The sequence below is a fragment of the Cupressus sempervirens genome, chromosome 4 (assembly GCF_028749045.1).
Source record: "Cupressus sempervirens isolate cs-2001-9-10 chromosome 4, ASM2874904v1, whole genome shotgun sequence".
NCBI lineage: Eukaryota > Viridiplantae > Streptophyta > Pinopsida > Cupressales > Cupressaceae > Cupressus > Cupressus sempervirens.
Window position 1 is genome coordinate 783,318,882 of NC_143121.1, and position 27,281 is coordinate 783,346,162.

Below are 27,281 nucleotides of genomic sequence, written 5' to 3' on the forward strand. Positions count from 1 at the left end.
CAAACAATAGAATTAATTATAGGACAAATCATCACACAAATGTTCAAATAGAGTAGATATATCATTTATTATTATTTAATATTTATTGGTGTAACTTTTCACATAGTGAAATAACATTACTAGTTAGTTGATAATTGGATTATCGATTATCATAGACATTGTATGTAGTAGTTGTTTTTACTTGAAATTAATTTGTATATTACAACTTTGAGATCCATCTAGAGTGTACATCTTATTTATTTTTATTATATTTAAAATTTATTATTATTTTTTTAGTCCATAGAAATAGAAATTTTAGACCTATATTTTACCTTATGCATTTCTCTCACATATATTGAAAATAGTTGTACATTAAACAAGAACATCATGCATGGTGAAATTCAAAATTTTAGACTTCTATAACATAGATTATTATTTTAGTAACATAGGCTAGTAAAGTGTACAATAGTTGAAAATAAATAGTTTTGCATGATCACGAATTGTAAAAATAATTGAAATACTAAAACAAGTGGGACTTTTATCCAAGTTTATCAAAATGGCCTTGTTGGAACATTTCTTGACCGTAGGTCTTAATTTTAATTCTTAGATTCCTTATAACTCAAATCTGATTTACCATAATTTTGTTCTAGAAAATTTTGAGAATAGTTCAAATTCTTTCAAAGCTTCACTATAGCATTATCTCATTATTTTTTTCTTTAATTGTTCTCATCATTTACACCATTAATCCATGTTCTTTCTTATCCTTCAAGCTAATCAAATCAACAAATATTCAAAATTATTCTCACAGTCTCAAATAGGTAGAGATAGCCTTTTTTTTCTTTTCAACATTTTATTATTTGTAAGTAATTAATGATTGATTTTAAGAAATAACTCATTTTTAAAAATTATATGAGAAATAAATTTTTTTCAAGTTTTTTTTTTTTAACCATCTTTTGGCAGGAAAAATATGAAAATCTCACAAAAGCATCAAGCATGAAAAAATTAGGTAAAAATAAAAAACCATAAATTTTTTTGTGTATATACAATAATTTTGTAGTAGTATAAATAGAGGTATTAAGCCAATTATCTTATTATCTTTCTAGAATTGATCTATTAACATTTTTCATAAAGTTTACTTATGCTTTTCACAAATTTGTCACACTTCATAGATAAGTACATGAATCCTCATTATTTGAGATACCCGTTGCATGCATACTTTTCACTTACACACATGTTAAATGAGTTTGAAAGTATTAATTCGGAGAGGTGGTTATAGATTTTCTTCTTTCTTATCACAAAATTATCAACACTCTTCATCTATATGATATGTATCCTTAATGTTTATTATTTTAAATATATTAAGTTTCTATTTAAAATCAATATTATGTGTTATTTTTGTCAACATCGACATTGCATATCATACTCTTTGATTCATCATTTTTTTGAATCCCTAAAATATCTCATCTTGAAGATGGATCATGGATTATGATCTCCAAAATGTTGATGTTGAAAAAATTAACACACAATTGGTCCAAAAATATACCAGTTCATTATTTTATTGATTGATTTCTTTCCTGCTTATATATTTGTCACTTACTCCAACACACTCCATATAAACATAGGACAAAGAAAAGTAAAAGAAAAGTAAGAATTTGATGTACAAATAATAAATAAGCCTCAGAGAAATGTGACACATATATTGGGACAAGTTTGAGAATGTTTCATGAATCTATGGGGCGAGATAACTAAAACACTTAATGAACTTAAGATAGTGTGAATAAGATTAGTAGGTGTAGGAGCTTGAAAAAATATATAAGTAGATGCATAAAAATCATTTTACCACAAAGAACCCCCCTTAATAATAGAAAATCTAGTTGAAAAAAAACTTTGCAAAGAAAAAATCTAAATATGAAGAAAAGATAACTTACAAGCCACCCAAATGTTTTTCTTCTTCCTCAAGAAAATAGGATAGCACAAGATTGTATATTGATGCTAAGGTTTTAGTGAAGATGTCTACAACACAATCCTTTGTAGGAAAATCCTCCAAGGATAAAGCATCATCTTGAATAAGCTCTCAAATAAAGTTCATGTGAACCTCAATGCACTAAGTTGTCTACTAACACTCAATTATATTATGTGAAATATAAATGACACTTTGTTTATATAAAGTATATTCGGAGGTCTAGGTTGAATACATTATTTTTTAAATAAGCTATAGGGCACCTCTTAGCTAGCAAGAATCACTCTTTGGTGTTTTTCTAACCAAATGATATTATAATAGTGATTTTCTTCTTGTAATATTATGCAATCGAACTAGAACCATGAATAACATTAAATTTGAAAGAGTAATTTTGTGTAGGAGTTAATGAAATGACTATAAGAGCCAACAATCATATGTAAGAAAAATAAATTTCACTCAAAGAAGATCAAACATAGATAATATGCAGATGACTTGCTTTATAAAATGTATGAGATGCTATTTTCTTAAATTTAGGAGACCTAAAGCAATGCCAAGTAGGAGCCAAATTAAGTTCAACTACAACTGAACATAAGGTAGTAGAAAAGAAAACTCTAGTTGAAATAAATAACCTAACTCTAGCTCAAGTAAGAAAGCAATTAAAGGACTCAATTAATAATAATTAGATAAACATCCTAATTTCTCTAACAACCCCTTTAAGATAAACATGCGGAAAAGCTAAAAAAACTAGTTATTAATGAAAAACTATCATAAATGAGTTCGCTCAATGAAAGTCTGAATAGATACTCATTAACAAATCAATTCAAAGAAATGCAACTCAAGCCAATAATGTCTCTCTAAAAGTCACATGAGAAAAAGCCTTTAAAGTGAATAAATGAGATGATGTATCCCAATAATAACCTCTATCAATTTAATGGAGTTCACAAGACTCCAAGTATATTTTGGTACAACAGAGGAATATTTCGTTAGGAGAAATTTTATAGAGAATATGTAAGTGCACCTTGCTAAATGTAATAACAATTTATTAACCATTATGAAATGTCCTCTAAAACATTAATTTAAAAAATAAAAAATAAAAAAATGTGTGCTGCTGGAGAAAATCTTCAGGATCGGACTAGGGGCCTACCAGCTGTGTCAGGAAGTCGACAATGGCTCTGCATGGGCAAGTTCCGTAAACACCGCCATGTTAACACAAAATCCTTTGATTTCATGAGATTTTACTAAGGGCGACTTAAAAGATCAAAATAAGCATATCTTCGTAGTTCAAACTAACGGAAACAACTGCATTCATAGATTTTTACTACTGATTCCAAAATACGAATGACACAAACAATTGATACCAATTATAAGAGTCAAAATTCAGTGCATTGCAATGAAGAGCGTGTCAGGAGACAGTGCTTGATATGACATGTTTTCTACTGTAGGAGCATGTGACCGGTCGCTTCACAACAAATTATTCAAATCAGTAATGATTAAAGGTTTACAATGATGTTCTTATTTTTTGTAAGAAAATTACAAGTTGACTTTTCGGAAAGTTTTCGTGTTTGAGCATCACCTAGATCGAATGAGTGCTAAGTGTTCCATTTATTCTCATGAAAGATGGATTCGTGTTGAATCACTACTCATGAAAGATGGGTGAATGAGTTTGATTCAAAATCACAAAGTTAAATCCTAATAGCAATATCACAATTTGATTTAGTGTGGAAATTATCTCCTACTTATCAATTACAAGTTGTACAATTTTGATTTTAAATTTTGTAAGTAATTTATGGATGTGTGTGTGTAGTTTCTTTTTATTAATTAAAATATTAAAGTACATATTTACCTAAAAAAAAATTGGGGATACAGGAATATTAATTTTTAACGTTATTATTATTTAAGATCTATTATTAGAACATGGCAAATGCATAAAAATGTCTAAGTCATTATTAGATAGATTGTATTTTATAATATGCCATATGATGGATTTTTCCTCAGATTTAATCTTTTACTTAAATTCACTGGATGATTAGTAAATCGTAAGAATTAATTTTTAAAAATGAATAGTATCTTGCGGGTAAAAGCACAAACCTGTGTCACCCTTTGTGATATCTTTCTCTGTTTCGGCCGGAAGGCTTTCGGCCGTAACGGTTTCGGCCATAACAGTTCCGACCGAACATACGTGGCAGTTTCGCACGCCTATGTGGCTCGTACCGTTCCGGCCGAAACCCGTTCGACCGAAACCGTTACGGCCGAAACCCCGAGCTAGTATAAAAATTGCCGCAAACATCTAGCGGCTATCATTGTTATTGTTGCGGTTCTTGGATTTTTGGAGAGCGGGTCAAGTGTTTAGGCCATAACTGGTTAGTGGTTTTTTCCTCCCCATTTTTTAATAGTTTTTAAACGTATTTTTTGATTAATAGATGTTAATTGTACTTAAAATAGTTGTTTTTGACCTATTTTGTGAGTGAAATGCTTAAAATTGTTTATTTTTTAATATGTTTAAATTATTTAAATTATTTTAGATTGTTTTAGAATGGTATTTAAATTAATTTGTTAGCAAAAATGTAGTTAAACATGAGATAAAAACATAGAAAAACATTAATTAAAAGTGTAGAAAACCATTAAGTTAAAATATAGAAAAATATTAGGAAAAACATTAGGTTAAAATATAGAAAAGCATTAGGAAAAACATTAGGTTAAAATATAGAAAAACATTATGTTAAAATGTCAAAAAAATTAGTTAAAAAATATAGAAAAACATGAGGTAAACATGTATAAAAATATTAGTAAAAAATGTAGCAAACCTTTAGGGGACATTATTCAGTTTCTAACATAACCTGATGGATCTAGAGGTGAAACAATAATATCTTATGGTGAAATTAATTTTGACATTAAATACACCTTCTAACATAACCCTATATTAACTACAATCATAACCCATACCACATTCTAACCATAACATAGGCCGTCTACTAACCGAATGAACCACACTTAGATATTGATGATGTTCATTTTAGCAACTAGTTATTGTTAGGTAATAATGAGTCTCACATTACCAAACAACACATTAAGATCAGTTAAATGATATGTTTTTAGGTACGTTATTCATGCATCTATGTCTTAAGGGGACAGAGGAGTCATAATAGGTCATACTATTTTTTATAGGTTCTAATAAGTCTTAATATGTATTATTAGGATATAATAGGTCTTATTAGGTAATGATGATTCTTACATTACCAAATGACACATAACGACCTCTTATGATACATTTCTAGGTATTTTTATCCATATATATGTTAAGGGGACCTAAGGACTCCTACTAGGTCATTACGTTTGTTATAGGTTGTAATAAGTATTCATATGTTTACTAGCACATAATAGACTGACCTTACTATCAACCTTAATAAAACTATATCCCATTTACTTTATTAACATTCTTAACTCTAATTCAAACTACTAAATGAAGCCACGAGTTCTAAATTGTAAACTAACATTTGCTAACTAAACTTATTTACTTATCTAGTAACAAATTTTTCTATCCCTATGTCCTAACTCTCATCTACACTCCCCATAATCATTAAAGCATTTACATCAAAATCTAGATTTTAGTCAAGAATTATATTTTTTTATTACATGTATACATGTGTACACTTAGTTATCATTTAATCAAGAAATTTTATTTTATTTTTATTGCATATACATGTACATGTACGAATTTTTTTTCACATTTGCATGAGCACGTTACAATGTACATTAGATATGGTCTCTAAGATAATTTGTTTTAAAATACATATGTATGTTACATGATTGAATTTAGCACCATACATTTAATGTTGTGTATTTATATGTACATATGTTTCAAATTAAATTTAACTTTTAATTATTTTAATTTAAATACACTTGTATGTTTATATTTGTATATATATGCATGTGCAGATCTCTAGATATTTATCACTCTTGTAGCTTCACATTCATATCCTCATATTTATTTTCATATATACATTATGGCATCCGGTTTTGGGGACTGTGCTCCTGCATCCTCAGGGGATGCCAGTGTTCGTGGTGGGGGTTAGAGTGTTGAGTCTGGTACAACACGCAGATCGACCTCCTCTACTCATGATAGAGAGAAGTTATTTAGAGATACAGTTGCGAGATTATCTTGTGCTATGCAGGTTTTGGATACCTCACTTTCCTCTTCTACCACCCTCTCTAATAGGGAGAAGGTCATAGCGATGCGAGAGGAGTTATTTCGTATGATTCAGACAGTTGAATCATACAACCCTTTTGATGATATGAGCATTGAGACATTTTATTCTTCTTTATCTAACAGTGTCACTGGCACTGTGAAGTACACATAGATTGACACTGAGGTTTCCACCGGCATGGTGAAATCCATGTTTCCATCTTATGCAGATCGTCGCAGAGTTAGAGGCTACTCTACAATGAAGTGTACTGATCCACTCGTCACACCATTGATGTATCCTTGTTGGTTGGCTACTCATCATAGATGGCCACAGAAGGATGAGTTCCCCCTATATTTCTACAAACAATTATTTGCAGAATTTCATTTACACTATGATGTTGACTATACAAATTATCCAGGGCATGTTGGGCAGGGTCAGGGGAGACTTTCTGACAGATTTAGACCCGCGGACACTCTTGCGCCCGTTAACAAACGAGAAATGGTGGGTCCAAACCTTTTGGTTATGCCAAGAGGTCCACAGATGGCTACTGTAGGTGAGAGTGTTCCTAATGACAAAATTAGGACACATATTTTTTCGAGCATCGTCGCTGTTGCCACACAGTTACATGAGATTTATTCTAATTGATGTAGTCGATATATGCTACGGTCTCAAGGTACCGCTCCCACAGCTGCATCATTTAGCAAACCTGTTGATGATGATTATGGAGTTGCAGACATACCTTCTTCTGTAGACATTTCTACAGTCTTAGAGGTGGATGCATTGCATCATTTGGTATCATATTTAGCATCTGATCTTTTAGATGCATATCGAGCATTATCTACACTCTCAGGGATTCCACTTCATGACATGAGCTCTCAAATTAGACATATTTTGTCACGTACAACAGTCCTAGAGGATTCACAGAGGCAGGTGGACATTCTTGCACCTTCTACTACTCCTACTACTACACAGGCCTAGGCTACAGCACCACCCCAACTACTGAAGACCCTACAGCACCCCCCCCCCACTCAGGATCTTAGTGCCATACAACTTGGTCTATTTACTTCCATGCTTTCAGATCAGGGCCGTACTATTGACTTTGATGCTGATACTATTTTTTCATTACATGATTTAGAGTTCAGTCAGATCGGCAGAGCATTACATAATGCTACGGTAAATATCTCTATATGTTTAGATTTATTTTTATTATAGTAAATAATATGTCTATATGTTTAAATTAATGTATATGTGTGTGTTTGTGTATGTGTTATAGGGTTTGAGTGATAGTATGTTACATTTTGTTGATCTGCAGACACCGACAGATCCTACACGTCGTGAGTCCCAGGTATGTTACAATATATATATATATATATATATATATATATATATATATATATATATATATATATATATATATATATATATATATATATATATATATATATATATATATATATATATATATATATATATATATATTTGATTTATATACATGTAGATCTTGATATAATTTGTCTGTACACATAATTAAATGGTTCAAGTTATCATTTGACACAGGGTTCAGATGCAGCTGATAGACCATTTTGGGGACAAGGCCCAAGATGAGGAGGGGGGATGTAGTTGATTAGATCATATGTGGCCTTTTATTTTATTACACACATGTTATGTCTAGATACATATTTATATGGACAGTTTGATGTTTTATATGTTATTTCCGTATGCATACATTTTATATGCAGACACTTTGATGTCTTATATGTTATTTTCAGATACATGGTTTATATAGACACTTTGATGTTTTATATGTTATTTCTAGATACATGTTTATATCATGGACACTAAATGATGTTTTATATGTTATTTCCAGATACATGTTTATATGGAGATTTTGATGTTTTATATATGTTATTTCTAGACATTTGATACATGATCTATTTTTATACATTTGATATGGGTACATTATATTCTCTAGATATATGCACATGTATGTTATTGATCTTTTAATGTACACGTCTATTTTATTGATCTTTTGATGTCTTCATCTTTTATGTAACTTATGTATGTGTTATGCACATGTTTCTATATGTTATTCATATTTTCAATATTCAAGTTTACATGTATATGTATAGTTATTCATCTTAATGCCTTAATCTAAGTGTAATTAACTATATAATTTCAATGGTCGATGTACATAACAATATAACATATATTTAATGCAATGTCTTAATTAACTGTATAATTAACTATATTTAGTCTAATTATGTTTAATGTAGATCATGTATTAACTATATTTAATGACATGCCTTAATTAATTATAATTAACTATATTAAATCTAATTATATTTAATGTCTTAATAATTAACTCTATTTAATGACTTAATTAACTCTAGTTAATGATATGCCTTAATTAACTATAATTAACTATATTTAACCTAATTAACTATAACTAACTATATTTAATCTAATTATATTTAATGTCTTAATAATTAACTCTATTTAATGACATGCCTTAATTAACTATAATTAACTATATTTAACCTAATTAACTATAACTAACTATATTTAATCTAATTAACTATATTTAATCTAATTATATTTAATGTCTTAATAATTAACTCTATTTAATGACATACATTCTTAATTAACTATAATTAACAGCATTTAATTAATAAAATATAATGTATGTAATATGTAACACAGTTCATATAACATATAAATGTAAGAACATAATGATTATATACAAACATAAAGAATGTATCATATAAGAACATATAAAGATTATATGTACATAAATACATAACAACATTAACAATCATATGTAAGAAAACATAAACAATGTACATATAAATACATACAAATACTAAAAGGGTTGTCTTAAGGGGAGGTCCTAAGAGACCTGGTCTTAAATGAGATATCCATGTTGAATTTAAATAAAAATAACTATACATGTCTAATTTTGCATATCCAAGATAAATGATCCAATGTACAAAAATTTATAAAACAAATATCCTGTCAATATTAAATATGAAAGTATAAGAGCTATACAGGCATAACTCAACTAGAGCTCCACAATAAGTACATAGGTAAACTAGAGCTCCACAAACAATGTATTGTTAGGATCCTCTCTACTTTTTATTATCTCTAGAAGTTTTTCATGTTCTTCAATAGGCAATTTCTACTTTTGATTTTCACGACATCCTTTTCTTTGTACTGCTTCAAATTGTAATTTGGTTGCTATAACATGGTTACTGTAGTGTAAAACCTTTTCTCCAAGCTTGTATTCAACAAATTCAATACCACTATCAATTACCCTTGTTTGTTGATAATATGTTCCTTCAATAAAAATTGATCCAATTGGATATGACTATTCATCAGCATCTATAGTTCCTTCTAGCAACTTGTGTTTTGCTTTTGTGCATCTTAAAAGATAATAGTCCACATTTTCTGCATTATCTGGTAAGGCTTGAACTGCAAAAATATCTCCTGCATGTATCTAAAAAGATAAATATAAATTAATTTTAAAACAAATATACATGTATATTAATTTATATATATGTATATATGCACACAAACCTACCATAACTAAATAAAAAATGCACTCATAATCAGCTAAATATACAGGATCATGAATGTCAATGTCAATGTCAACATCTTCAAAAGGAGACTTTCTAACTATCTCCTTCAAATCCCAATGTGAAACATATCCATTCCCAATATTTTCACATGCACTCACTACATTGTCCTTAATGCAGTCATCACAAAAATATGTTTTCTCTCTTACTTTAATTACTGGAGGTTTATGGTTTCTTGTAGTCATCACTTGATGTAAACTTCTAATTCCAGGAATTGTTTGACAATTGTAAGGATTAGATTGATCTATATCTATTACAAATACAAAAAATAATTGTCATATTTCAAAATAAATATTTAATTAAAAACTCAACTTGATTTGAAAAATACATTAAAAATAAATATAACTTAGTTCACCTTTCACCTCCCAAAAGTAACACTTATTGTATTCAGTATCTTGAGTAGCAAAATGAACTTTGCACCATTCAACAATTTGATTTGTGCTCTCTATCCCATTCCCTATATGTACATACAATATGCATGTATATATAAAATTTAAAATATATGCTATTAGAGTATTAAACATGTACATTTTAAAAATGCATATATTTATCTGCAAGTTCATGTTGTCGAAGCAAACGTTTTATGCATGCTCCTGCTCCATCATGCTCCCCTTTTCCATGTCCACTTTCAAAGAAATTCCATAAAAACCTAACATTGGTTCTAGCATGTTGCATTGCTAACCAATTAAATGCTTTTGTAGATTTGAATTGTCCTATGAACATGAAACATGATAAATATGTACAATTATCCATGTACATATATCAAATAGAAATAGACATGTCCAAATAAATATAAGTTAAAATAAAATTAAATAAATGTGTAACTATTTCGTGTATACTAACCTGCACATCCATCAGACCAAATCCAGTGCTCTGAAACATTTATTCCATGATTTCTGAGATCTTTAGAGAACATTGCAAAACAATGAGCCACATAACTCCTGTCATGAACTCTATCATCACTAATATAGAAATGAACCTCTTTGATGATGATGCGTTAATTTTCATCCAATCTTTCTATCTAATCCACCTCAAATTGTGCATGTCTATAGGTCACTTGCACAAATATTGCAACTTGTTCATAATGATAATATTGGCTTTGGAGCTCTGTATGAGGTGCAAATATATAATTCTCAGAAAAATCTACAATTGAAAGTATACAACCAGGTGGAAAACAATTTTTGGAATCATGAAACTATTTAGCTTGCCATCGTGCACCATGACAATGTTGGATATGTCGATATATCAGTGGACGAAACTTGGCCATGAACTCATCATAATGCAATTCACTTTCCTTCAATACAATTTTTTTGGATTCATCCCCTCTATTATTTTGGTATGTCTCATATTCATATCTCATCCATGAAACTGGTGTGGATTCATTAATATTCTCAACTTGCATAATTTCAAAAAATTTGTGTAAATCTGCACAATCTTCACACTGATTTTTGATGCATTGCACTTTGAATTCATCTGAATCTTCTAATTTATCACATAATATGGACCTCACAAATTGTGTTGTACTGCTAGGGATGACCAAATTAGGATCAAGTATTGCCATAACTTTTTAAAATGATTGCAAGTGTAGACCAAATTCAACATGATTTCTACAACAACAAGTTTCCCCATCTTATTTATGCGTACAAAGGAAGGACGCAAAATCTCAAACATTCTCTTACATATTTTGACATTTGAAAATTCTTGTTTGAATGCTTCAAAAAGTTCACTTTGAGTTATATCTATGAAATGTTTTGGATGTTCAATTTTGGCCCCTGTTTCTTGATCTTTAATTTGTATAGTATCATGCCTGTTGGAAGAAACACGAGAATGTGTGGTCCAAAATTCAATAACTTATCTTTTTACTTCTTTAGAAATCTTATCTTTTCGAGGAACTCTACAAATATTCACCTAGTTATTCTCAATGTTATCATCTAGCATATTTCTCCTCTTGATGTATCTCTAGACAGTTCTTCTAGATATATGTAGTACATTAGAAATTGCACGTGCCTATTTTCTATGTGTCAATTTTGTACTAGATATAGTAGTCATCAATGCTTTGTGTGCATTACTCAAATCACCTCTTCGAGTTGTGTTGTCAATTTTGTTATAAGCATTTTGCAAGTTTTCAACTATTGTTTTATTAATATTATGGGCATGGCTTTTCCTGTTATCAACACCCAACAACTCTAAAACAGGTCTCATATCTTTTCTCCTACATAACTTGACAAATAATTGTGCCTGTCCAAATATACTTTTATCCTTAAAATATTCATCCCACATGTTCTGACAATGCTTTCTGATATTGTTATCATTTATCATATCTTTAGATGGAATTTGGTTAAAAAGTAGTTCTTCATCTAAATCTATCAAATTTTTTATGCTTTCTAATTTGTCTCTATCAATAGAACTGCCAGTTTCTTCCTCTTCATTACTTTCATTTTCTTCATGAATCTCATCATGTTCAGGAATTTCAGTAGGTTGGTTTTGAGCATGTTTTGTATGGCCTTTCATTTTGTCATCTCTTTTTCTATCATATTTCCTTGATCTTTTCCTTTTACTACCCATTGAATATTTCAATCTATAGAAAGAAAATTAAATAAATTTAGATTTCACTAAATATCAGCTAATGGTTCAATATATAATACATAAAAATAAAAATAACTAGAAGAGAAAAAAAGCACCTTCAAAATATTCGATCCTTTGCAATATTGATTAAATCTGCAAAACAGTTGTTGAAAATTGCTTCAAAAATAATTGTTTCTTGAAAATCTTCTTCCAATTTTCGCTGTCCCTGTATATTTAATTTTTAGAAAAAGAAGAAAAAAATATTTTTTTTATATCAAATAGTCACATTAACCGCTAGCGGTTTATTCTGTCGACAGGTGTTCGGCTGGAACAGTTTCGGCTGGAACTGTTCCGGCTGAAACGGTCTATGTGGCAGCCTATGTGGTAGCCAAACAAGCAAAAATTAGACCTTCTGTAAACATCTCACTTTGAAGGCCAATTTGACCTACTAAATTGAAGTATTTTTTAAAACTAAAAATATACTTTTGTAATTCTCGGAGTCACGATTATGATTATATAATTTTTTTAAAATTTTGATTATGAATAATATGTTATAATTTGAAAATATTACAAGTAGGTATCTTAAGATTCAAGAAGATGTCTATTCAAAAATAAGAAAAAAAAGAGTAAATCAAGTTAAAAAATTAAAAAAAAATTATGGTGCACTAGAGGAGAGAGTCTTCTTCAAGAATATGTAATTTGTTTTAAAAAATATGTAGATTTGATGGAAAAAGTTTGACGAGAGAAAAAAACTATCTATTTCTGATAACTTTGACTTTGACCAGTTATAACTTCAAAAATATTAGCCGAATTTCAATTTTTCTTTTTCGGTGCATCAGGTATACATGTTAACTCTAACATATTCCAAAATCAAACCAAAATATGAACATTTGCATATATTTGTTTGACGGGAAAAAAACTCTATATTTTTAGTATTTTTAAAAACTACACTTTAAAAATTCAAAAATAAATAAAATTTTCACTCAATTTTTTTAAAAAAAATTATAGACATAAACTTCATCCAATTTTACACATTTCATTAGTTTACATCATCTTCAAATTCTAAGCACAAATGCCACTTTTATTTCATTAAAGTTGAAGACTTTAAATTCTGATATCACTTCTCTTTTATAAAAGGTGACACAGGTTTGTGCTTTTACCCTTGATATTAATATAAATATAAAGTTACATTTTTTAAAAAAAGGATTAGGGGATATAGGATCACCCCACAAAAGTCCACTTGACATTGAGGTCGAAAACCACTTAACTATTCAAAAAAAAAAATAGTATAAGAAGTCCTCAGGCTGTAGGAGCAATGCTAGCCAAGGGAGGTAGATCATGATGATCATCAGAACTTCATACATTAGTGGCATTTGGAGGTGGGTTAGGAAGAGATTATCCATCATCATCATTCTTTTTTGTTTCTTCTTCTCTCCTCCTGGGAGGTGAAATGCAAGCATCATACGGGGGGGGCACCTTTGTCATTGGTGACAAAGGGCCACCCAATAGCAATAGGAGCAACAACAGTGGACCAACAAGAGTCATGTCGTAGAGGATAAGGGGAGTGATACTTCCACTTGTCATGTTGTCCATTAGAGTAGATTATCATTGTAGGGCATTCAAAAAAATGGTTTAGAATTTTTTTATGGGGGTTTTTTGTGCTAAATTTATTTTATGCATCTATTTATATATTCTAGTTGGCTCCTATTTCTAATATTTTTTATTGTTTTAAAGATACTAGTATACTATTTTTTTTAAACTAGGGTAGACATGCTTTTCCTCAATTGAAATCCATTTGTTTATTAAAATTTTACAAACATACCAAAGTGTAAATCTTGTATCTATTATACAACCCCTTTTTCACATCTATTTATCTTCTATTGATTATTCCTAATCTTTTCTCCTTTCTTACAAAATATATCACCTTATGCTTTCTCTTATAGACTAGGATATGTAGGCTCATCATCCATACCTTTACATCTCAAAACCACAATCTAGTTTCAATGGTCAAAAGGGGTTAATTGTACACATTATAAACCAAAATTTAATTGGAAAATGATAAGAAGCAGATATCACTTAGAACATGTACATAAACACTTGGGGAATTTAAGAGAGAAATAATACATGTATATATAAGCAACTAAAATCTCATTCAACATGTCTTCCATCAGAGACAAAAATTTATGCAACATCAAACAATATAGATATCACCTATAGATTTCCAAACACATATCATGTACTATTGAATTAGCCAAGGTATTTGATTAAGGTGGATCTCTAAATGAGATACATTCATTTAAAGTATGATATATGTTCAAAAACTTATGAACAAAAACCAAAAGTTTTCTAATGTTCAAACACACATATTATCATTATAACATAAAATCCAATAACTAATATTTATTATTAGGGATATCATGTTAGATAAAACCAATAAAAAATTTGTTGGAATACTTTAGAATAAATAAGAGGAGGGGTGAATTAGTTATCCAATGTCCAAATGTACAAATAAATCTTTTTTAGTATTGCAACTTATCCTTATGCATGCATTGACTGTTCAATATCTTAAACATATGCATATAGTTGTCCTATGTCAAAATAACTTTGCAGAAATGGAAACATGCAAAACTACAAAATCAATTACACATTTTGACACAAGGACTTTATGTGGAAACCCAATTTGGGAAAAACCAGCAGTAACATGCTACCAATTTTCACTCTTCTGAAGTGAGATCTATGAGGAGCCAAACTTGCTAAAGGTTACAATGCACACTATTAAATATGACCTAGTTAAAGGATTTCAATCACTCTATTAGGAGTGAGCCTTGTTGGAGGGCTTTAGAACATTCTATTAGAATGTCACCCTATTAAAGTATTTACTAATGATTGTTAGATCGACCTTAATCCAAAGGATTTATCTAGACTGATACAATTGTTAGAGAGAAAGAGTAGGACTTGATCTGATAACAATAACAACTCACTTGTAGATTACAGATCTCAAATCTAGTCCTGCATTCTTCTTGGCATTCATCCTCTTCATCTCTAACAAAATTTTCACCGTTCAAGAATTCATCCTCTTAAGCCTTCTTGCTTTGTATGCCAATTGCAGACTCTTCTATTTGGCCACCATATGAAGCAACACCCTAAACTTCTTTTCTTCCTTAGATTCTCGCACATGTGACAACTATTTCTTTTGGCCTGCTATCTTTATAAATAGAGAATTTAGGTCCTTTTCCACTTAACCACAATCATCCATTCTAGGGTTAGGTAATATTCAATGAATCAACCTAGTTTTCCATTTAAGCCCTTCTAGAAACTTCCTCTACAATCCTCTTTGAATTCACCTTGAAAAATGGTTTACCTTGAATTTTGTGCCACCAACTCATCATAGAAATCTTCCACACACTTCACACAATTCAAGAAATCAACTTTGTTGGCTTAGATTCATTAAATATTTGATCTAACACATTTTTCCTGGCACTTGGTAATAACACTCTATTTGCTCGACACACACTATGTTCTAATGCTCAGGCAAGACTGGGTTGCTCAACATCCACTAGGTCTTTATCGGTGCTCGACACATGATACCTATCTTCACTCAGTACAAACTATATTTCTCTTGCTCAGCTCATACTAGCTTTCTTCACTAAGCACATATTGAACTTATTGCTCAGCTTTAACTATTTTCTGCTAGGCCTGTGCTAACTTTGCTCAACTTACATTGTTTTCTCGATCAGGCTTGGGAAACACTTTTATTTACTTAGCCTCCTTCTATTCTTTGCTCAAGTATCCTTTCATTATGCTCTTAAGTAGATAAGCAATACACTATATCATCAATGTCTTTCTTGGTCTTAGTGCTCCTTTTATACACCAAATAACTCAAACTTTCTCTAGGTTCTCTTGCTATCATATCTTTTTAATTCCTCTTTATCAATAAAAAAAATGATAGCATTTAGACCAAAGTAAGAAATTGTCTCACCAACAAGTATTAAATTTGACATCAGTGACAAAATAATGATTGTTCCATGATAGGTTTCATCAAGCTTCTTCACTTCAACAATCTCCCTCTTTGGCATTGATGGCAAACCAAAACCAACAACAATACCAAAAATAAACTTTATACATTGTATTGAAATCTCTCCCTCTATGAATATGAGTGCCTTCCTTTGATTTCCAATTTCATCGGATATCTCCTTCAATATGTTCTCAGTAAGCTCTCCCTCTTTTTCCTATATCTTCCTCTTTATCTAATATTTTCCTCTTTTATAAGAATGCCAAATACTTGTCATCTATACATGCAGAAATAATCAATTCAGGTTCTCCCTCTATTACCTTGCATGTGACTATAAATCTTTTGTTTTAGCTCCTTCCTTAGTTCAGGTAGGTCCTAAAGTAAGATCGACTGCATCAATTTGTACAATAGGTCATTCAACTTAGTTGATGAATGACACTCCTTCTTCTTATGTACCTTTGGATAGGGGCATCACCCCTATTTTACCTCTAATCTATTCATGTGCATCCTTAGGTAAATCATTTGTGAATATATTAGCTATATGTTCTTTTGTATTCACATATTCTATTCTCACTTCTTTGTCTTGACCCAACTCTCTCAAGTAATGATACTTGATTGCAATGTGTTTTATCATTGTATACATCATAGGGTTCTTTGATATGTTTATGGAACTTGTATTGTCACAATAGAACATCCATGTATGATGTAGTCCATTTTAATTTGGACTTTCATTACATAATTATTTATTTATTTTAGTGTTACCTTTGAATACAAGTTATTATTTTTTGTAGTGGAATAATGTTAGTTATAAAATTAAAAATAGTACATATTCTTTTTTTTTTGGAAAGCTAACAGTAAAGGTTAAGATCCCAGTGAAAATGCTATCAAATTACTTCATGCAAAAAGGAGACTATGTTGAGGATTTCCAAAATGAGTTGATTAATCTAATCTCCCTAAGATTGGATCAAATTTTTCTACCTTATATTTAATGATAAATAATTTACATGGATAAATTAAGTTAGGAAAAAATCAAGGATATCCCAAATTTGGATGCACTATTATGCTTTAGCCCCTTTACCACTTTTAGAAAGAAACTTATGTTTAATGGTTTTAAACTTATAATTATGATTAAAATATATTTATTTAGTGAAAAATAAATTATAGTAGTTTACACTTGTATGGAGATTTGGAAGGCACTTAATACTTGAAAAGAAATGGTTTTGTATGATCTAAAATTGTAAAATAATCCAAACACCAAAACTAATGGTATTTTTATTTTAATTGATTGAAAGTGGTTCTTTTAAAGCAATGCCTACTAAGCTATGTCTTGGTTTTTATTCTCCTACATTCTTAATTATATAATTTATCCTTAGCTTATAGTAGAAAATTTTAAGAAGCCTAGCCCTAACTCTTTTAGAAATCCTTTGTTTCATTAGCCCATTGTTGCTTACTTTAATTAGTACATGCCCTTTGCTAGCCTTCAAAATTATCAATTATCATTTGATTACAAATGTTCAAGCAATAGAATTAATTATAGGACAAATCATCACACAAATGTTCAAATAGAGTAGATATATCATTTTTTATTATTTAATATTTATTGGTGTAACTTTTCACATAGTGAAATAACATTACTAGTTAGTTGATAATTGGATTATTGATTATCATAGACATTGTATGCAGTAGTTGTTTTTACTAGAAATTCTTTTTTATATTACAACTTTGATATCCATCTAGAGTGGACATCTTATTTATTTTTATTATATTTAAAATTTAGTATTAATTTTTTAGTCCATAGAAATAGAAATTTTAGACCTAAATTTTACCTTATGCATTTTTCTTACATATTTTGAAAATAGTTGTATACTAAACAAGAACATCATGCATGGTGAAATTCAAAATTTTAGACTTCTATAACATATATTATTATTTTAGTAACATGGGCTAGTAAAGTGTACAATAGTTGAAAATAAATAGTTTTGCATGATCATGAATTGTAAAAATAATTGAAATACTAAAACAAGTGGGACTTTTATCCAAGTTTATCAAAATGGCCTTGTTGGAACATTTCTTGACCGTAAGTCTCGATTTTAATTCTTAGATTCCTTATAACTCAAATCTGATTTACCATAATTTTGTTCTAGAAAATTTTGAGAAGAGTTCAAATTCTTTCAAGGCTTCATTATAGCATTATCTCATTATTATTTTCTTTAATTGTTCTCATCATTTACACCATTAATCCATGTTCTTTCGCATCCTTCAAACTAATCAAATCAACAAATATTCAAAATTATTTTCATAGTCTCAAATAAGTAGAGATAGCCTTTTTTTTTTAAAACATTTTATTATTTGTAAGCAATTAATAATTGATTTTAATAAATAACTCATTTAAAAAAATTATATGAGAAATAATTAATTTCAAATTATTTTGTTTTTTTGTTAAACCATTTTTTGGCAGGAAAAATATGGAAATCTCACAAAAGCATCAAGAATGAAAAAATTAGGTAAAAATAAAATATCATAATTTTTTTGTGTATATACAATAATTTTGTAGTAGTATAAATAGAGGTATTAAGCCAATTATCTTATTATCTTTCTAGAATTGATCTATTAACATTTATCATAAAGTTTACTTATGCTTTTCACAAATTTGTCACACTTCATAGATAAGTACATGAATCCTCATTATTTGAGATACCCATTACATGCATACTTTTCACTTACACACATGTTAAATGAGTTTGAAAGTTTTAATTTGGAGAGGTGGTTATAGCTTTCCTTCTTTCTTATCACAAAATTATCAACGCTCTTCATCTATATGATATGTATCCTTAATGTTTATTATTTTAAATATATTAAGTCTCTACAATCCATGATATTGTTATACTTTTAGGATCAATATTATGTGTTATTTTTGTCAACATCGACATTTCATATCATACTCCATGATTCATAATTTATTTGAATCCCTAAAATATCTCATCTTGAAGATGGATCATGGATTATGATCTCCAAAATGTTGATGTTGAAAAAATTAACACATAATTGATCGAAAAACATACCAGTTCATTATTTTATTGATTGATTTCTTTCCTGCTTATATATTTGTCACTTACTCCAACACACTCCATATAAACATAGGACAAAGAAAAGTAAGAAGTTGATGTACAAATAATAAATAAGCCTCAGAGAAATGTGACACATATATTGGGACAAGTTTGAGAATGTTTCATGAATCTATGGGGCGAGATAACTAAAACACTTAATGAACTTAAGATAGTGTGAATAAGATTAGTAGGTGTAGGAGCTTGAAAAAATATATAAATAGATGCATAAAAATCATTTTAGCACAAAGAACCCCCCTTAATAATAGAAAATCTAGTTGAAAAAAAACTTTGCAAAGAACAAATCTAAATATGAAGAAAAGATAACTTACAAGCCACCCAAATGTTTTTCTTCTTCCTCAAGAAAATAGGATAGGGCAAGATTGTATATTGATGCTAAGGTTTTAGTGAAGATGTCTACAACACAATCCTTTGTAGGAAAATCCTCCAAGGATAAAGCATCATCTTGAATAAACTCTCAAATAAAGTTCATGTGAACCTCAATGCACTAAGTTGTCTACTAACACTCAATTATATTATGTGAAATATAAATGACACTTTGTTTATATAAAGTATATTTGGAGGTCTAGGTTGAATACATTATTTTTTAAATAAGCTATAGGGCACCTCTTAGCTAGCAAGAATCACTCTTTGGTGTTTTTCTAACCAAATGATATTATAATAGTGATTTTCTTCTTGTAATATTATGCAATCGAACTAGAACCAGGAATAACATTAAATTTGAAAGAGTAATTTTGTGTAGGAGTTAATGAAATGATTATAAGAGCCAACAATCATATGTAAGAAAAATAAATTTCACTCAAAGAAGATCAAACATAGATAATATGCAGATGACTTGCTTTATAAAATGTATGAGATGCTATTTTCTTAAATTTAGGAGAACTAAAGCAATGCCAAGTAGGAGCCAAATTAAGTTCAACTACAACTGAACATAAGGTAGAAAAGAAAACTCTAGTTGAAATAAATAACCTAACTCTAGCTCAAGTAAGAAAGCAATTAAAGGACTCAATTAATAATAATTAGATAAACATCCTAATTTCTCTAACAACCGGTTTAAGATAAACATGCGGAAAAGTTTAAAAAAAACTAGTTATTAATGAAAAACTATCATAAATGAGTTCCCTCAATGAAAGTCTGAATAGATACTCATTAACAAATCAATTCAAAGAAATGCAACTCAAGCCAATAATGTCTCTCTAAAAGTCACATGAGAAAAAGCCTTTAAAGTGAATAAATGAGATGATGTATCCCAATAATAAGCTCTATCAATTTAATGAAGTTCACAAGACTCAAAGTATATTTTGGTACAACAGAGGAATATTTCGTTAGGAGAAATTTTATAGAGAATATGTAAGTGCACCTTGCTAAATGTAATAACAATTTATTAACCATTATGAAATGTCCTCTAAAACATTAATAAAAAAATTTTAAAAATAAAAAAATGTGTGCTGCTGGAGAAAATCTTGAGGATCGGACTAGGGGCCTACCAGCTGTTTCAGGTAGTCAAACTGCCGGTTCAGAGGGTTTTTTATTTGCAAGTTCCGCAAACAACGCCATGTTAACACAAAAGCCTTTGATTTCATGAGATTTTACTAAGGGCGACTTAAAAGATCAAAATAAGCATATCTTCGTAGTTCGAACTAACGGAAACAACTGCATTCATAATTTTTTACTACTGATTCCAAAATACGAATGACACAAACAATTGATGCCATATGATGGATTTTTCCTCAGATTTAATCTTTTACTTAAATTCACTGGATGATTACTAACTTGTAAGAATTAATTTTTTAAAATGAATAGTATCTTGCTATTAATATAAATATAAAGTTACATTTAAAAAAAAAAAGATTAGGGGATATAGGATCACCCCACAAAAGTCCACTTGACATTGAGGTCGAAAACCACTAACTATTGAAAAAAATAAATAGTATAAGAAGTCCTCGGGCTGTTAGGAGCAATGCCAGCCAAGGGAGGTAGATCATGATGATCATCGGAACTCCATACATTAGTGACATTTGGAGGTGGGTTAGGAAGAGATTATCCATCATCATCATTCTTTTTTGTTTCGTATTCTCTCCTCCTGGGAGGTGAAATGCAAGCATCATACGGGGGGGGGGGGGACCTTTGTCATTGGTGACAAAGGGGCACCCAATAGCAGTAGGAGCAACAACAGTGGACCAACAAGAGTCATGTCGTAGAGGATAAGGGGAGTGATACTTCCACTTTTCATGTTGTCCATTAGAGGAGAAACGAGGGCTCTGGGACCATGAGGTCTATGAGTGACAGGTGGAGGAGTTGCAACCACGATGACATCTACGAGGCAGAGTGTGGCCAATAGAGGAAGAAGTTGGTGATAGTCGACCCACCGTACATAGGGCATTTTCCCAATGTTGAAGAAGCTCTTGAACATGGGCCACCTCTAGAGCCACTTTGTTAGCTTGAACTTGAATTCACAACATAACATTATTACATATACAAGCTTTAGAGTGCATAGAAACATGAATATCCATATGATTGTGATTGAAAATAATAATGTTTTTGCCTTTCCAAATTTTGAAAAGGATCTCAATCCTGAAAGGGTGCCAGACTTGGGAAAACTTGTGAGGAAGCTTGGGCAGGTCCCCTGCAAAACCATGTCCCAAGAAAAATGCTCAAGTCTGAAAGGCTTACAAAAGTCATGTATCTAGCTCAAGAAATGTTGAGCTGTCTAGAAAAACAAGAAAAGATGCATGAAAGTCTCAAGTTGCCTATTAAAATGGCATATAGGATCAAGAATTCCCAGATGTCTAAGCCGCAATCCCAAAGGAAACCTTTGGTAACTCTCACACCAGCAAGAATGAGTAATATTAGGTTCTATCATGGTAAACCACATAGTAAGGAACCTATGACACCAAGATTTCTAAGAATAATTCAAATGTCATTACAGGTTAAGGATGATGATCATTAGCAGATGGGCAAGAAGCCAATGATAGCCCAGCTTGGGCTTGTAACCAGAGAGAGGAGTGCACATATACCATTTCCAGTCTTTCCACCAAGGTTTAACATAGGCAATAATCAACTTATGAATTAACTAAGGTGGCAAGGGAGAGACCAGTAAGTCAAAAGTTTTCCAATCTAGGCGAGATAGACGAAACGCTTGTAATTACTCTAAATAAAATATCATGGGGAGTTTGAATGCCATGCTTGTGAAAAAAAGAGCACTAACCCCTCTCTTGAACAAAAAAGGAGAGGTCACCATATGTTATGTTGGTTCACAGAGAACCCATCCTAGAAGCCATCACTAGTCCACCTGATCAGAGGCTTGATAGCTTCCCAAGCTCTCCAAATACTTTTGACAACAAAGGTACCTTGGATCTAAACAGGCTCTTTCATAACAACAAGGGTTTGAACATTGATCCCCTTCCATGCAAATAAGGAATCCCCAAGAACTACAATTTCATAGAAGAACGTTATAAGATTCTTCACTAGTAAAGGAACAAATGACCCGCTTGACATAGAGCCAAACCATGCTTCTAGATGTTTAAGAGGCCAAGGCCTCTAGAGTCCTTCAGAAAACAACATAAGTTTGGACTGACTCTTTGGAACCCATGACAATTGTCAAAAGCCATGAGAAATCTTTTGAGGAGGTGTTCTAGCTTCAAATAAGAAGATTTTGAAGGATCCCAACAAGAAGAATAATAAGTATGAGTAGAAGCAAGGAATTTGGAGAAAATCTAAAATTTACTTGTCACAAAGGCTTGGTAATCTTGTAATCAAGTTTCCTTTGAATTTGAGCAAGAACGACATTCCAAAGATCCACATGATTGTCCTAAAAGGTGAAATAAATGCCAAGGAATTTTAAAATATCTCCATAGAGGATTCATTTCTAGCCAGTTGAAGCCAAGGAGGCGCTGGAAGAAAATACTGGTGGTAGCAAATAGTCATGTGCCACTAAATAACTTACTCAAAAGAAAGACAAAAAGTTTCTAGACATTAAAGGGTCACTTTCACATTATTCCCATCTTCAATGAGGGTGAGTAAGGAATCATCTGTAAAATTCCCATTGACAAGATGAGTAGATGACTTATAAAGGAGGATCCCTCTAACAAATCTAGTAAAGATGACATGAGAAAGTAAGTGTTAGATAACTGAGAGGGAGTGAATCAGTCATTACTAGTTATCCTATAGGCATTAAAACATTTTTCCACAAACTTAAACTCTATAAATTTTTAGATCTCTAGCTCGGTAACTAGATCTACCATTCAACTTAATCTTTCGACAAACTCTTAAATTCAAATACCAAGTATCAAAGTATACTTATAGCTTATACTGAGTTGCAACTATAAATAGTAAACTTGAAATAAGTATATAACACAATAAACATTCACACAAGTTGACATAGGTATTTAACATGGATACCCTATTAAGGGAAAAACCACCTAGGAACCAACAACCCAAAAATTTTATTCTTCTGAAGTAAGCTCTTTTAGGAGCCTACCTTGTTAAAGGTTACAAACATATTATTAATGTGACCTTGTTAGAGGATTTTCACCAAATAACATCTAGACCTTATCACTCCTAAATATCTATACAATGACCTAATTTAAAGGACTTATAACACATTCAACATAATATCACCATGCACTGGATTTACAAATAAGACTATTAGGTCTAACTGGTTAAGAGATTTTCTACCACAATTGTTAGAATGCAAGAGAAAAATGATATGTAAGGTTTAGCACTGCCTTTCTTGCTCAAATCTCTATTTCACTCAATCTATTTCCACTTTCATCCGTTTGCTCTCTTCTGGATAACCCACATGCTAACTCATCAAATTGGGACTTCTCTTACTTGATCTTCATAATGTAGCTTTTCTTAGTTATCCTCTGGCTATCACTTATTTTTATCAACTTTTTGTCACTTAATCACAAACATCAAATCTTCGTCTAGCTATGATTCATTGAATTTAGACACTTGGGCAAGACACCTTCACCTTGAACTCTGTGTTTCAATTCAAATCATTGAATCTCCTTATCAAATGTTATTTGAATTTCTCCAACCATTGATCTCATAACTACATCCTTATCTTCAAAACTTTGGCTTCAGATCAAATCTTTTTAAACTTTTATTCTCTTTCATTTCTCAATTACTATTACATGCACTCATTCAATACTAGGCTTTTTAATACAAAAAATGTTTGGTTAATATTGCATAAACTTCACCTCTTTATTAGATGTTTGGTGACAAGTGCAGTTGCTTGGTTAATACTAGAGTCCTTTATTTGCTGAGAAAATTGTCTTTCTTAAACATAATCTTAACACTTAGTCAAATCTTGTCAAACTAGCATTATATTGTTAGAGTCTAACTCATTCAAGTGCCCACTGAATACCATACATTTATCAACACTTCAAATTCATTATACTTTCTTCAAATCCTCTTCATCAATCAAATGATATGACACTCTACTGAATTAGTATTATAATGTCTCACCCATTAAGGCTTGACATTAATGACAACATAACAACTCATATGACACATTATTATACATTGAAAACATTATCAGTTGGGGCTAACAATCTCACCCATTGGAATTTATGGAAACACATATATACATTACATTACATATCATTTACATTATGAATCAATATGCTATATACAAACATATCGTCAACTCTTTGTCCTCATTCAAGTTGTCTACAACTTCATGATATCTGCATTAGGTTCTCTTTGCTCATTGTACAACATATGCTCCTTCTCTCATTGACTCATTCTCCTCTATGACAATCTCCCCCCCTTTGGGTGTACCCCATTATTCTTTTAGCATCAACTCCATACATACATCTATGTCAATAATATTTCCCATTGACTATAATATTCTCTTCCTTCTAAGATGTCATCTCCTTGTTTGTTTCATGGACATCATCTCCCAATTTTCTCATTCTCTCCCCCAAGGGTATCATCACCACCTTTGAAAACAATGCCAAACTTGTATTTATAAGCTTCAATGAGAAACTTATAAAGCTTTGTATTTATATCTTGTACCTGGTATGTACTGAATACATCTTCCTCATTACAAACATCTTTAGAACTCTAGGAACAGTCTTAAAGATTGAACTCTTGCATCAACTTAAAAAATATATTCTAATCATCCATGAATTGATGCAATATGCACCCTTGCCAAGTGATTCTTAGATAGGGGAAGGACCATTGAATTTCCTCTCAAATATTCAAAAGCATCCTTAGGCAATGGCTTTGTGAATATATAAAAATATGCTCCTTAGACTTCATACATTGCAATCTAACTTGTTTTTCTTGAACTTTCTCTCTAAAGTAGTGATACTTGATAGATATGTTCCTTGTTTTTTCATTCATCACATGATTTTTTGATGTGTTGATAGTACTTGTATTGCTACAATAGATAGTAATAATTTGGGTGACTTCCTCTTGCATACCTTTCAATAGTTTTTAATCCATAAAATATTTGAACAGTGAATAGTAGCATCAACATACTTAGTTTGAATGCAGCAGATTGGGAAGTACAACTTTTTTTCTTGCTCAATTATGTCATCAACATTTCTACTAAAAAGAAATCTCCACCACTAGTACTCTTTCTGCCATCAATATTTCCTTCCCAAAAAGCATCAATATGAGATTTTAACTCACAATTACCTTCTTTATTATAGCATTGTCCATAATCTTTAGTTCCTTTCAAATATCTAAATATCCTTTTTACTGTAGTCATATGTGCCTCGTTAGGATTGCTTGATAATCTTGCAACTATACTAACTGCATGTGCAATATAAGGTATTTTGTGTACAACATATTGCAACTTTCCAATCATTGATTTGTACTATGTCTCATCCACTTTAGCAATGTTGTCTTCCTTAGATAATTTTTATCTAGTGACCATAGGGGTTCCAACTAGCCTTGACTCATCTATACACTTGATGTCTTCAATATCTCCTTTATGTACTCAGACTGAGTCACATATATTCCACCATTTATTTGATGAACTTGTAAACCAATGAATAACTTATTCTCACCATACATAGACATTTCAAACTCTTTAATCCTTTACTCAACTAATGACTTTCATAATAAATCATTACCACCAAATATTATATCATCAACAAATATTTATACAATTAGTACCTTATTTTGATCTTCACTTTTCAAGTACAGGTTATTGTTATCACTTGTTCTAATAAATCCAATTCTAATCAAATATGAATTCAATCTTTCAAACCATGCTCTTGGTTCTTTCTTCAATTGACATAGTGCTTTGTTCAATTTACATACTAGGTGCTTCTAACTTCACTCCACTAATCCTTCAAGTTGTTCAATGTAGACCTCTTCCTCCTTAATTTTATTCAAAAAGGAGGGCTAAATATTTATTTGATAGAATTTAAATCTCTTGTAAGTTTTATAAGCCAACAATGTTCAAAATCCTTTCAACCTAGCAATAGGTGCAAAGGTCTCACCATAGTCAATTCCTTCTTCTTGGGTATAACCTTTACAAATATGTCTATCCTTGTTCCCACAACTTCTCCTTTCTCAATCAATTTGTTCTTGAATATCCATTTGGTTTCATTAACAGTTTTGTCTTTGGGTCTACGTACCAATGTACATGTATTGTTCTTTTCAATATGATCTATCTCCTGATTCATAGCATTAATCCAATCATCATTCTTAAGTACATCTCTCATAGTTCTAGGCTTACATTCAACAATAAAACATGTATTGTCCTTCAACTTAATTCTTATCATTAATCCATAAATCTTGTCTCCATGTATTTAATCTTGTGAATGGTGCCTTCTCACATACTTTTCTAAAATAGGCTTA